Here is a 14,208-nt window from a genome sequence, read left to right on the forward strand (position 1 = left end):
ATAGTCCCTGATTGAATCCAAACAATTTCGGTAACATTATAATCCTCAAAAACAGCATGAGCAGTTTGTGTAAAGCAGTAGATAGCTGGGATTTAATGACCGTCTTGAGGCTTGGTAAAACTGTGTGGTGTTATTTCAATGATTGTGTCCAGGAATAATTGTTTCATTCATATTGAATACCAGGAAGGCTTTAGGAATTAAATAATTTATATTGAATTAAGTTAAATAATCTAGCAAACAAACCTAATGAATCATGAACTGCATTCTGATTGGTGGAGAAGAGTCATTAGCCCCCAGAGAGTAGCTGCTTTCCCTACATAACCACCCAGGCATGCTGCAGATAAATTTGCAAGTTGGCCAATATAGTAGCAAAAGACGAACTGAGTGTACAAGATAGATACTGAATTCCCCAGAGTATGAGCTGACCATTGTGGATTTGGTGATGAATACTAAAAAGTTATTACAAAAACAATTTAATGTTAACCCTCAAATTTATGAAATCAATGCAAGTTATGCTGCTTGAAAAATTAACTGTGCTGTTCATTATGAGATTGCTAATTACTATTCAGGATAAGTGTGCCTTTAAAGCAATATACTTAAAGTAGGAATGTTAGATTAGATTTGTCAAAAGATTGCACATCTATAAAGATAAAAGGAATAGTCAAGACGAAGAGTACAAAATTTTTTCTGAGGAGTTCCCGTCGTGGCGCAGTGGTTAACGAATCCGACTAGGAACCATGAGGTTGCGGGTACAAAATTTTTTCTGAGGAGTTCCCGTCGTGGCGCAGTGGTTAACGAATTCGACTAGGAACCATGAGGTTGCGGGTTCGATCCCTGCCCTTGCTCAGTGGGTTAACGATCCGGCGTTGCCATGAGCTGTGGTGTAGGTTGCAGACGCGGCTCGGATTGCGCGTTGCTGTGGCTCTGGCGTAGGCCGGCGGCTACAGCTCCGATTAGACCCCTAGCCTGGGAACCTCCATATGCAGCGGAAGCGGCCCAAAGAAATAGCAAAAAGACAAAAAAAAAAAAGAAAGAAAATTTTCTCTGAAATACTCATATGTTAAAGTCAACTTTTTTTTGCTATAGTCATTTTAGAGTATAAACATGGGGTTAGGAAATTATTTCTCTCTGGTAACTTGAAGAACATGATATAAAAGCTTAAGAGTGAGTGTAAAAGATGAGTAGGTGTTTGGCATGTTTTCAGAAAATACAATCTAAGCATTTACATGAGCTCTGCATGATACTTAAGTGGAAATATGATAATTATCATTATAAGTTGTCATTTACAAGATTTGTCCTCTTGAAACTTTTATTTCTCCTTGCAGCCTGTTTTATTCTAGGAAAATAGTCACAGCATCAAAAGTCCTGCTGGGTACGTAAACATGAAGACCAGGAGGATGATTTCCGTAGTACAAATAACCAGGGCCAATACAGAAGCACTCTCCCTTCTATTTCATTCTCTTTTTTTCCAGAAAGTTGGAACCATGATCAAAACAACCATATGTACGACTGGCTTATCACTATGTTTATTAAAGTAATACATAACTCAAACCAGGTTTTAAGATATAAGAAGACTTGTGTGCCTTTCTCTCCAACTTTTATCTCATAGTAACAATCATTAGATTTTCTGACATTGATCTTTTTCTTGAGGATAGAACATAACTTCCCAAGTTTATCAGTTTCAAAAGGCTTTTTCCAGGCATTCTCACAGTCTAGACGTTAGAGTTGCAGGTCATCTTTCTTTAACAGAAGCCTTACCTACCTCTCTACTACTTGTCCATGGAATGACTATAAACACCCTTCCAAATGTCTGGCCCAAACCCTCTGCTATTTCATTTTTAAAAGTATCTACATCTGTTTTCAGCATGCATTTTTCTCATCTCACAGAGTGGATACACTTATCAGAAGTTGGGTGTGACAGATAAACTGCCACAGAAGAATAAAACTGAGGATGTTTCTGAAAATCACTCTTAAGAAATGAGAAAAGCATTTAACATTATTTACTTAGCAGTGCATTTTCATAAGTATTAGTAATGTTAAAAATTACAATGCTACATAGCACAGAACCAGAAACTGTTGCTACTATCAATGTCATGCAGGTATTTCACCTGACATGAATGCAAAAAGAAAAAAATACCTGGGAATGGAGTTCCCATTGTGGCTTAGCATAAATGAATCCAACTAGTATCCATGAGGAGGTGGGTTCAATCCCTGGTTGCACAGTGGATCGGGGACCCATTGTTGCCATGAGCTGTGGTGTATGTCTCAGCTGCAGTGAATGTCACAGCTGCAGCTCGGATCCCATGTTGCTGTGGCTGTGGTGTAGACCAGCAGCTGTAGCTCTGATTCAATCCCTAGGCTTGGAAATTCCATATGCTGTGGGTACAGCCCTCAAAAGACAAAAATAAATAAATAAATAAATAAAAAGAAAGGAAAGGAAAGGAAAAATACCCAGTAATAGTTGCTTCAAACAGATCTTTCTTCTTGGTTTCTTGTTCACACTTCGTGGCATCTTTCTAGACAATCTTAGAAGAGGTGATGACCTTATAATCTGATACTAGTAGTAGTTATTCCGTGGTGATTAAAACCAAAAACCAATGTCTACATTCAAATGGAGCCCCACCACTCACTAGTTTCATGACTTTGGGCTAGTTTTCTCAAGTCATGTCATTCTAGTGTCTTCATGACATCATCACAACCTGACTTGTCTTATTTATTTATTGTTTTTATTTTGAATATTTTATATTCTTATTTAATTATTGCTTTGCTTTTTTCTCTCTCTTCAAAATATAAGCTTCTTGAGAGCAGAAATGGCGTCTTTTCTGCTCCCAGCTATCTTCCAATTAATGCACAGATTAGGCACTAAATTATTTGATGAGGGAATGAAGAATAAACCTCCTACTTCATCTGTGAAAAGGAGAATAGCACCTACCTTACAAAGATGAAATAGCATACATACTGAGATCCCATGCAGAACAGAGTACCTGACTATTACCAAATGTAAAACATTATCTTTTCTGTCTTTCTCCCCACTGCAGTATGTGTTAGCATCAGAATATGTTTATCATGGTGATTCTCAGCCATACCAGATCCTTCTTATAATGACTATTTTGGAATGCCCTCTGTACTATCATAAGGTGAAATCTATAGATATATAACCTATACATCTACATAATTTAAAATGTATATAATACCCTGTTATATACAGAAAAAAATCTGAGAAAATTATTTTTAAAAATACATGCATTTCCACAATATCACCTCACACTTGTCACAATAGCTATCATTAAAGAGAATGCAAATAACAAATGTTGGTAATGTGGAGAAAGGGAGTATTTGTACACTATTGCTGGGAATGTAAATTGGTGCAGTCACTGTAGAAAACAGTATGGCGGTTTCTCAAAAATAAAAAATAGAATTATCATATGCCATTCCATTCCTGGGCATGTATCCAAAAAAAAGAAAACCATAATTCAAAAAGATACACGCACTCCAATGTTCACAGCAGCATTATTTACAATTGCCAAGATAGAAAGCCACCTAAGTGTCCATCAACAGAGTAGTGGAGAAAGAAGATGCAGTACATATACACAATGGAATACTACTCAGTCATAAAAAAGAATGAAATTTTGCCATTTGCAACAACAGAGGTGGACTTGGAGGGTATTATGCTAAGTGAAATAAGTCAGGGAGAGAAAGACAAATACCATGTGATGTCATTTATACATGGGATTTAAAAAATAAAACAAACAAGTGAATATAACAGAAAAGAAACAGACCCACGGAGAACAAACTAGTGTTACCAGTGGAGAGAGGAAAGGTTGGAGGGACAAATCAGGAGGAGGAGATTAAGAGTTATAAACAATTAGGTATAAAATAAGCTATAAGAATACATTTTAGGGAGTTCCCGTCGTGGCTCAGTGGTTGGTGAGTCCAACTGGGAACCATGGGGTTGCACGTTCGATCCCCGGCCTTGCTCAGTGGGTTGGGGATCCGGCATTGCCATGAGCTGTGATGTGGGTTACAGATGCGGCTCGGATCCCGCGTTGCTGTGGTTCTGGCGTAGGCCAGCGGCTACATCTCTGATTCAACCCCTAGCCTGGGAACCTCCATGTGCTGTGGGAACAGCCCAAGAAATGGCAAAAAGAAAAAAAAAAAAAAAAAGAATACATTGTACAACACAGGGAAAACAGCCAATGTTTCATAATAACTATAAATGGAGTATAAGCTTTAAAAATTATGAATCACTATGTTGTATGCCTGTACACACAAGTATCTAAGTAGTATTGTACATCAAGTATACTTCAATTAAAAAAATAAAATAGGAGTTCCCATTGTGGCTCAGTGGAAATGAATCTGACTAGCATCCATGAGGACGCAGGGTTTGATCCCTGGCCTCTCACAGTGAATTAAGGATCCAGCATTGCCATGAGCTGCAGTGTATGTCACAGATGCAGCTTGGATCTGGCGTTGCTATGGCTGTGACGTAGGCCAGTGGCTACAGCTCTGATTGACCCCTAGCCTGGGAACCTCCATATGCCAGAGGTGCAGCCTTAAAAGAACAAAAATAAATAAATAATAAATAATAAATAAATAAATAAATAAAATAATTTTGTAGACATCACAGGCAGCATGGAAAACTCATAAACTCTCTTGGTTACTGTGTTGCAGGTTAACTTTCCCTACTGCGGGACCCTGAAGAGAATATATTCCCACCGAATCTTATTTTTTCTGATGTAATTTTCTGGTTCTCATGTTTCATCTAGTTTAGCTTTATTTTTATGATTCTTTTACTGGCAAAAGATAAGCCACCAGTTCTTAATGGGCATGGTATGACCCCCAAGGGCATGGTACACCCCCCAAGGGGCATTTTGGAAATTCATGGGCTTTTTAGCCATTTGGTAAGTATAGTCAAAACTGAACATGTAAATAGTGAAAAACACATTATTTTCATCCCTCCTCTTCCAAATACCATTGCAAACAAATGGATATGTTAATGTGCCTTTTAAAAAAATCATTTGAATTTTTTATAATTGAGATAAAATTCACCATTTTAACCATTTTAACATGTACAATTCAGTGGCTTTACATACATACACAATGCTGTGCAACTACTAATTCTAGAACATTTCCATCAGACCAAAAAGAAACCCCAAACCCATTTAAGCAATCTCTCCATTTCCCCTCTTCCTCAGCCACATGAAGCTAATAATCTTATGTCTTCATGGATTTGCATATTATAGACATTTCACATGAACAGAATCATACAATATGTGGCTTTTTTTTTTCTCTCTCTCCCATGGCACGCTGATGTTCCCAGGTCAGGGATAAAACTCAGGGATCAAACCTGAGCCACAGCAGTAATAAGGCCTTAACAACTAGGCCACCAGGGAAGTCCCAATAAAGGCCTCTTGTGCCTTGTTTCTTTTACTTAGCATAAAGTCTTCAAGATTTATCCATGTTGTAGCATGAATCAGTACTTCAGTCCTTTTTATGGCTAAATAATATTCCATAGTTGGAGTTCCTGTCGTGGCACAGCAGAAACAAATCTGACTAGGAACCACGAGATTGCGAGTTTGATCCCTGGCCTCACTCAGTGGGTTAAGGATCGGTTGTTGCTGTGAGCTGTGGTGTAGGTCACAGACACGACTCGGATCCGACGTTGCTGTGACTATGGTGTAGGCTGGCAGCTGTAGCTCCAATTAGACCACGAGCCTGGGAACCTCAGGGTTTGGGTGCAGCCCTAAAAAGCAAAATATATATATATAATGGTGTGTATATACCACATTCTGTTTATCAGTTAATGAACATTTGGATTGATTCCACTTTGGGAAAAAATACAATGAATAATGCTGTGATGAATATTAGCATACAAGTTTTTGTTTGAAAGTAACATCATGTGATTATTGAATAATGATAAATTTTCTAGTCCTCAATACTTACTCCAACTAGGCCTGGCATTTAGTACAGGACAATTTCATTAAGTTATTGAATTCTATTTATAAGCTCACCTTTAACATTGTAAATTAAATGATCATTTTAGAAAATAAGATGATGTTCATCAGCAGTGAGGTCCCGCTGTACAGCACAGGGAACTATATCCAATCACTTGTGCTGGAACATGATGGAAGATAATATGAGAAAAAGAATGTATAAATATGTATAACTGGGTCACTTTGCTGCACAGCAGAAACCAACAGAACACTGTAAATCAACTATAATAAAAAATTTATTATAAAAAAATAAAATGATGCTCAACCCAAAACAGTTTTTTTTTTTCTTCAGGTGAACTTACTTCCATTCAGAGAATAAAGCTACATTTAATTTGAGAATTTGGGACATTTTACTCCAAGTTTACTTCACAACCACCCCTCTTCTTTCCTTCAGCTATTGATTCATGGGTCCTTGAATGGGTCACTTCCTCCCTTTATTCATTCATTCACTTAACCAATAATTATTGACCATATTTCAAGATTCAGGCACTGGACTCAATGGGAACATAATACGTGCCACACAGACACAGACCCTGCACTCACAGAATTTATACTCTAACAGGAGACAGACACTAAACACTTTACGCACCTAGCTCCTTAGTTATAGAATATATATAATTATAGTAAGCATTATGAAGAGAAGCTGAGGATACCATGAAAGTGAATAACAGATATGATTTCCCTAAGCCTCAGTTTCCCCATCAGAAGTATTACAAAGAAACTAAGTGAGATTTTTAGGAATATAAAATAGAGTAACTTCACTGAAAAGCCTGCCTGCCCCTGTTTTGGTATTGCCCCCCCCCAATATCTCCTCCAACAACCAAAGCCCAAGAACACATTGTAAAAATTCACGGTTTGGAGCCTTAAAAGCATTTCTGGGAGTTCCCATTATGGCTCAACAGGTTAAAGACCCGACATCATCTCTGTGAGGAGGTGGGTTTGATCTCTAGCCTCCCTCAGTGGGTTAAAGATCCAGCATTGTCACGAGCTGTGGTGTGGGTCACAGATGTGGCTTGGGTCCAGCATTGCTCTGGCTGTGGCCTAGGCCAGGAACTTCTATATGCTACAAGTGAGGCTGTAAAAAGAAAAAAAAAAATATTTACTGTTTTAAAGCTATCTATTAAAATTGAGAAAACTTGTACAGATATTTGTTGTTAACAGATTAATCTCAAACCAGCTGAGTAAGAACCATGTGGCAAAGACACTTTTAAATAATGACACATGAGAGAGAGATGGGATTAAGATGGTGGAATAGAAGGACTGGAGCTCAACTTCTCTCCTAAAAACAACAAAATTTACAACCAAATACTGAGCAATCTTCAACCAAGTGGACTGGAAACTTTCAAAAAGATATCCTACTCCAGAAGACAAAGAAGAGGCCAAATCAAGAGCCAGGAGGGGCAATTACATGATATAAGCAAGCCCATAACTCTCAGGTGGGAAGCCCCACAGACTGGAAACTAGCTGGATCACAGAGACTCCCCTACAGGAGTGAGAGTTGTGAGCCTCACATCAAACCCCCATGTGTGGGGATCTGGCACTGGGAGAAAGAGCCCTGGAGCATCTGGCATCGAAGGCCAGTGAGGCTTGTGTGCATGAGCTCCACAGGACTGGGGGAAGCAGAGACCACATTCTTAAAAGGTGCACATAGAATTTCATGTGCACTAGATCCCAGGACAAAGTAGGGTCTCCATGGGAATCTGGCTCAGACCTGGCTGTGGTTCTTGGAGGACCTCCTAGGAAAGCAGGGGTGAATGTGGCTTGTTGTGGGGAAAAGGAAATTGGGAGTAAAGCTCTTGGGAATATTCGTCAGCTGCCTTTCTCTGGAGGTGGCCATTTTGGGAAAATATGGCCCCACCCATCAGTGGTAAGAAGCACCAGGGCAAAAAACAATCCAGGCAGGATCACAGCCCTGCCCATCATTAAGCAGGCTGCCTAAAGATCCAACCCCACCACCACCACCACAGCTCACCCTGGCACACAGCAGCCTCTGATCTCACCAAGAGACAAAGCCCCACCTACCAGTGGGAAGGCATCAGTCCCTCCTATCAGGAAGCCTACAGCAAGCCCCCTTTACAACTTCAGCCACAAGGGAGGCAGACACCAGAAGTAAGAGAGGCTACAACTCTATTATCTGTAAAAAAGTCACCACACCAAAAACCTATAAAAATGAAAAGACAGAGAACTATAACTCAGATAAAGGAGAAAGAAAAAACCCAAGAAAAATGGCTAAGTGATCAGGAGATTCTCAGCCTCCAGGAGAAAGACTTCAGACTGTTGATGTTGAAGATGATGCAAGACATTGGAAATAAACTGGAGGCAAAGATGGATAACTTACAAGAAACACTGAGCAAAGAGATAAAAGATATAAAACTTAAAACAAGAAGAGATGCAAAATACAATAACTGAAATAAAAAATTTGGAGTTCCCGTTGTGGCTCAGAGGTTAATGAATCCAACTAGGAACCATGAGGTTGTGGGTTCGATCCCTGACTTTGCTCAGTGGGATAAGGATCTGGCGTTGCCGTGAGCTGTGGTGTAGGTCACAGATGTGGCTCGGATCCCACATTGCTGTGGCTCTGGTGTAGGCCAGTGGCTACAGTTCTGATTGGACCCCTAGCCTGGGAACCTCCATATGTTGTGGGAGTGGCCCCGGAGAAGGCAAAAAGACAAAAAAAAAAAAAAAAAAGTCATTAGAAGCAGCCAACAGCAGAATTTCAGGAGGCAGGAGAATGAATAACCAAGGAGGAGGACACATTAGTGGAAATCACAGATGTGGAAAAGAAAAGAGAGAAAGATAGAAAACAAATGAAGAGAGTCTCAGAGAACTCTAGGACAATGTTAAATGCACCAACGGCATTATTATAGGGGTGCCAGGAGAAGAGAGCGAGAAGGGGACAGAAAAAATATTCCAAGAGATAATAGCCAAAAAATTCCCTAACATGGGAAAGGAACCACTCACTCAAATCCAGGAAGTGCAATGAGTACCATATAAAATAAACCCAAGGAGGAATACCCCAAGACATATATTAATCAAGCTGACCAAAATTAAAGGCAAAGTGAAAATATTGAAAGCAGAGAGGGAAAAAAAACAAATAACATACAAGGGAACCCCAGTAAGGTTATCAACTGGTTTTTCAGCAGAAATTCTGCAGGGCATAAGGGAGTGGCATGATATACTTAACGTAATGAGAGGGAAAAACCTCCAACCAAGATGACTCTACCCAGCAAAGCTCTCATTCAGATTTGAAGGAGAAATCAAAACTTTCACAGATAAGCAAAAGCTAAGAGAATTCAGCAACACTAAACCAGCATTACAACAAATTCTATAGGAACTTCTCTAGACTTTTCTAGAAAAGAAACGGCTGAACCAGAAACAAAAATACCACAAATGACAAGGCTCACCAGTAAAGGCATATATACAGTAAAGATACGAAATCATCCATGCACAATTACGCCACCAAAATCAAAAATCGTGAGAAGAGGAGGGTACAAATGCAAGACACTGGAGATGCACTTGCAATTAAGAGACCAACAACTTACAATCTCATATAACAAACTGAAGAATTAAAAACCATATGATCCTCTCAATAGATGCAAAAAAAAGCCTTTGACAAAATCCAACACCCATTTCTGATAAAAAACCCTTCAGAAAGTGGGCACAGAGGGAACCTGCCTCAACATAATAAAGGCCATGTATGACAAACCCACAGCTAACATAATTCTTGATGGTGAAAAGCTGAAAGAATTCCCGCTGAGATCAGGAACAAGGCAAGGATGTCTGCTCTCAGCACGACTCTTCAACATAGTTTTGGAAGTCCTAGCTACAGCAATCAGAGAAGTAAAAGAGATAAAAGGAATCCAAATTAGAAAGGAAGAAGTAAAACTATCCCTATTTGCAGATGACATGATACTATACCTAGAGAATCCTGAAGACTCTACCAGAAAACTGTTAGAGCTCATCCACGAATTTGGCAAAGTCGCAGAATATAAAATGAATACACAGAAATCAATGGAATTTCTATACACTAACAATGAAAGATCAGAAAGAGAAATTAGGGAAGCAATCCCATTTACCATCACATTCAAAAGAATAAAATACCTAGGAGTAAACCTACCTAAAGAGACAGAAGACCTATACTCTGAAAACTATAAGACACTGATGAAAGAAATCAAAGATGACACAAATAGATGGAAAGACATACTATGCTCTTGGATTAGAAGAGAAAATATTATCAAAATGACTATAATGCCTAAGGCATCTACAGATTCAGTGTAATCCCTATCAAATTACCAAGGACACTTTTCATAGAACTCGAACAAAATATTTTAAAGTTTGTTTGGAAGCACAAAAGACCCAGAATAGCCAAAGACATCCTGAAAAAGAAAAATGGAGCTGGAGGAATCAGGCTCCCGGACTTCAGACTATACTACAAAACAACAGTCACCAAAACAGTATGGTACTAGCACAAAGACAGAAATATGGATCAGTGGAACAGGAGAGAAAGCCCAGAATTAAACCCACACACCTACAGCCAATTAATCTATGACAAAGGAGGCAAGAATATACAATGGAGAAAAGACAGCCTGTTCAATAACTGGTGCTGGGAAACCTGGATAGCCACATGGAAAAGAATGAAATTAGAATGCTCCCTAACATCATACATAAAAATAAACTCAAAATGGATTATAGACCTAGATATGACCAGATACTATAAAACTCTTAGAGGAAAACACAGGCCAAACACTCTCTGACATAAACGATAGTAACATCTTCTCAGATCCACCTCTTGGAGTAATGACAGTAAAAACAAAAATAAACAAATGGGACCTAATTAAACTTAAAAGTTTCTGCACAGCAAAGGAAACCCTAAACAACATGAAAAGACAACCCACGGAATGGGAGAAAATCTCTGCAAATGAATCAACAAGGGATTAATCTCCAAAATTTATAAACACCCCCTATCCCTCAATACCAAAAAAATAAACCCCATCAAAAAATAGACAGAAGATTTAAATAGACAATTCTCCAAAGAAGATATATGGATGGCCACAAAACACATGAAAAGATGTTCAACATCACTCATCATGAGAGAAATGCAAATCAAAACTACTATGAGGTGCCACCTTACACCAGCCAGAATGGCCAGCATCAAAAAGTCTATAAACAATAAGTGCTGGAGAGGGTGTGGAGAAAAAGGAACCGTAGTACATTGTTGGTGGGATTGTAAAATGGGTGCAACCACTGTGGAAAACAGTATGGAGATTCCTCAAAAAACCAAACATAGAATTACCAATAGATCCAGCAATCCCACTCCTGGGCATCAATCCAGAGAAAACCAACACTCGCAAAGACACATGTACTCCGATGTTCATTGCAGCACTATTTTCAATAGCCAAGACATGGAAACAACCTAAATGTCCATCAACAGAGGAGTGGAACAAGAAGAGGTGGTACATATACACAATAGAATATTACTCAGCCATTAAAAGGAATGAAAAACCAGCATTTTTAGCAACATGGATGGACCTAAAAATTATCATGCTAAATGAAGTCAGTCAGACAATGAGACATCAACATCAAATGCTATCACTGACTTGTGGAATCTGAAAAAAGGATGCAATGAACTTCTTTGCAGAACAGATACTGACTCATAGACTTTGAAAAACGTGTAGTTTCCAAAGGAGACAGTTTGGGGGGTTGGGGGATGCGCTGGGGTTGTGGGATGGAAATCCTATAAAATTGGATTGTGATGACCATTGTAAAACTATAAATATAATAAATTCATTGAGTAATTTAAAAAATTTTTTAAAATAATGCCATTCAATCAGAAATACATGTATGTGTGCATTCACGTGACTTTTTAAACTGATAAAATGATTATGTATAAATCCTATAAACTACCTAAAAATTTAAACTTTAATAGCATTATTAATATATTACAAAAACAATTTAGTCCCTTTAAACTTTAAAAATATTCAATTTTGGAGTTCCCATCATGGCTCAGAAGAAATGAATCTGACTAGATAGTATCCAGGAGGACACAGGTTCAATCCCTGGCCTTGTTCAGTGGGTTAAGGATACAGTGTTGCCACAAGCTGCAGCATATGTCACAGATGTGGCTCAGATCCTGCGTTGCTGTGGCTGTGGAGTAGGCCAGCAGCTACAGCTCCAATTCAACCCCTAACCTAGGAACCTCCATACGCCACAGGTGCGGCCCTGAAATGCAAAAAATTAAATAAATGAGAATAAAAAATATTAAAATGCTCAATTTTAAGAAAATTTCATCAAGTTAATAAGAATATTTTAATGTAAGACTGTTTTCAAGAACAGGGGGTTTTATTCTTGCAGAGTTTACTTCAACTCTGAATCTAAGTTGGCACCTCAGCTTAAATTGCATTGGTTTTTTTAAAAGGACATATTTTCACAAGCCCAGGTAGACCCAAATATTGTCCAGAGTTTGACCACATCATCAGAAATTGGGGTTATTTCTGAAGTTCATATAGACCCAAGTTCTAAGGGATGTCGCGCTTCCTGATCCACCCAGTTCACACTCTGCTCATCAGCCCCTCAGGAAACAGGCACACTGCTAGGGCAGATGGTTGATGATTCCTATCCCCTGACATTCAAGCTCCAAGGGAGCTGTAGCGACACAAAGCTTGAGCAATACTACCTGTGAATCTGCTCCAAAACTGTGACTTCATTTCTACCAAAAAACAACAACTGTGCAGCTTTATTAAAAAAAAAAAAAAAAAAAAATCTGCGGCTTCAGGCTCAGGGCATTTCTGCAATGAGAAATGACTGCCACTCACAGGCACTGCCAGCTTAATCCACATACCTCTAGTTTACATCTGTAAGCCCTTATTTCCAGAAATAGCTGCTTCAGGCTCTATTTTTCTTCCTTTTAGTTTCAAATTAAACTTGTCCAATGGCTTGGCTCCTCGGTAAGGATTTGCATGGAATTCCAACAGCTTTGGCCTCAGAGCCCTTCGTAAAAATAGGTCTCCTTGACCTGGCCCTGGGTCCACGAGAAGGAACATAAGTCTCTACACTTGGCCTCTGTTTCCACATAAACCATAACCATTAGTGGTGAGCAGCGTGGACCTGAAGAATCCTCGTTCATGTCACTCAGCAGATTTGAATGTTCTCATCCTACATTCTCCTGATTCTCCTCATGAAAGATGCCAGGGAAAACCACCTTCTCTTTAGTTTTCAATAAACTTAGCTAAATGCCTTTTCCCTGTTGATTGCATGGGTCTCATGACCTGTGACAAGTGGACCCAGTTCTTCCAAGTTTAGCCTCAATGTTAAGAAATTTCATATAGGACCACACAATTACTGTGTGCTAATTACTATGGCAATTTTTTTTCCCCTAAAAACATCAGGTCAGTAGCATTTGCCCCACTCAATGTGGGGACTTACTGTAGCACTGGTGTCAGTATGGATTCAAAACAGAAATGTTTGAATGCCAGATTCTTCATTTATTATTTGGGTGACCTTGGGAGAATTTCATATATATGCCTCAGTTTTTTCACCTTCAAAGATTGTAATTTCTGCTTCACTGGGTTACTGGGACAATTAAGTGAGTTATTCATGCTTAATAAATATCTGTTGCTAAATTTTAAGGTTAACTCTTTAAGACTTTATCCAGGACCACTTTTTGAGGCTTTATTAATTGCTGGTTATATTTGGGATAGGGAGAAAATGAGTGTGGTTGTAGGCATGTGTCATTTACTGGTTTTCTAACCATTCATTCCCCCCTTCCTCAATCCATTGGGATTCCTTTTGTAGAACTGCTACTTTGGTAATATATGGGGTGTTGGTGGGTTGGTAAATCCAGCTTCCCATCTTGCATTCAGAATCTAAAGAGGCCAGATCCTGCCTCTACTTGGCCTAGACAGCCAGAGACAGAATATCTCCCCCTCTATCGGCCAATTTGTGGGTTTATCTTAGTCCCTGCAGTTTGTTTATTATGCTATCATGTACATCAGGGTCGTGCCTTCTATAGGAATGTGGTCAAATAAAGCATGTAGGACCAGGCAGTTAATGAAAATGACTGAAGTTCAATTCATTCACAAATCTATAAAGCAAAAATACTCAAGAATCCTCTAACCTTTAAAGAAATTGCTCTTACAAAGTCTCTTCAAGAACAAAGTAAGTTTTCTGTACATTCAATATTTTCTTGGAATCTGTAGAGGGACCTCAGGAAGCCAGG

Source organism: Sus scrofa, chromosome 16 (genome assembly GCF_000003025.6).
Source record: "Sus scrofa isolate TJ Tabasco breed Duroc chromosome 16, Sscrofa11.1, whole genome shotgun sequence".
Taxonomy (NCBI): Eukaryota; Metazoa; Chordata; class Mammalia; order Artiodactyla; family Suidae; genus Sus; species Sus scrofa.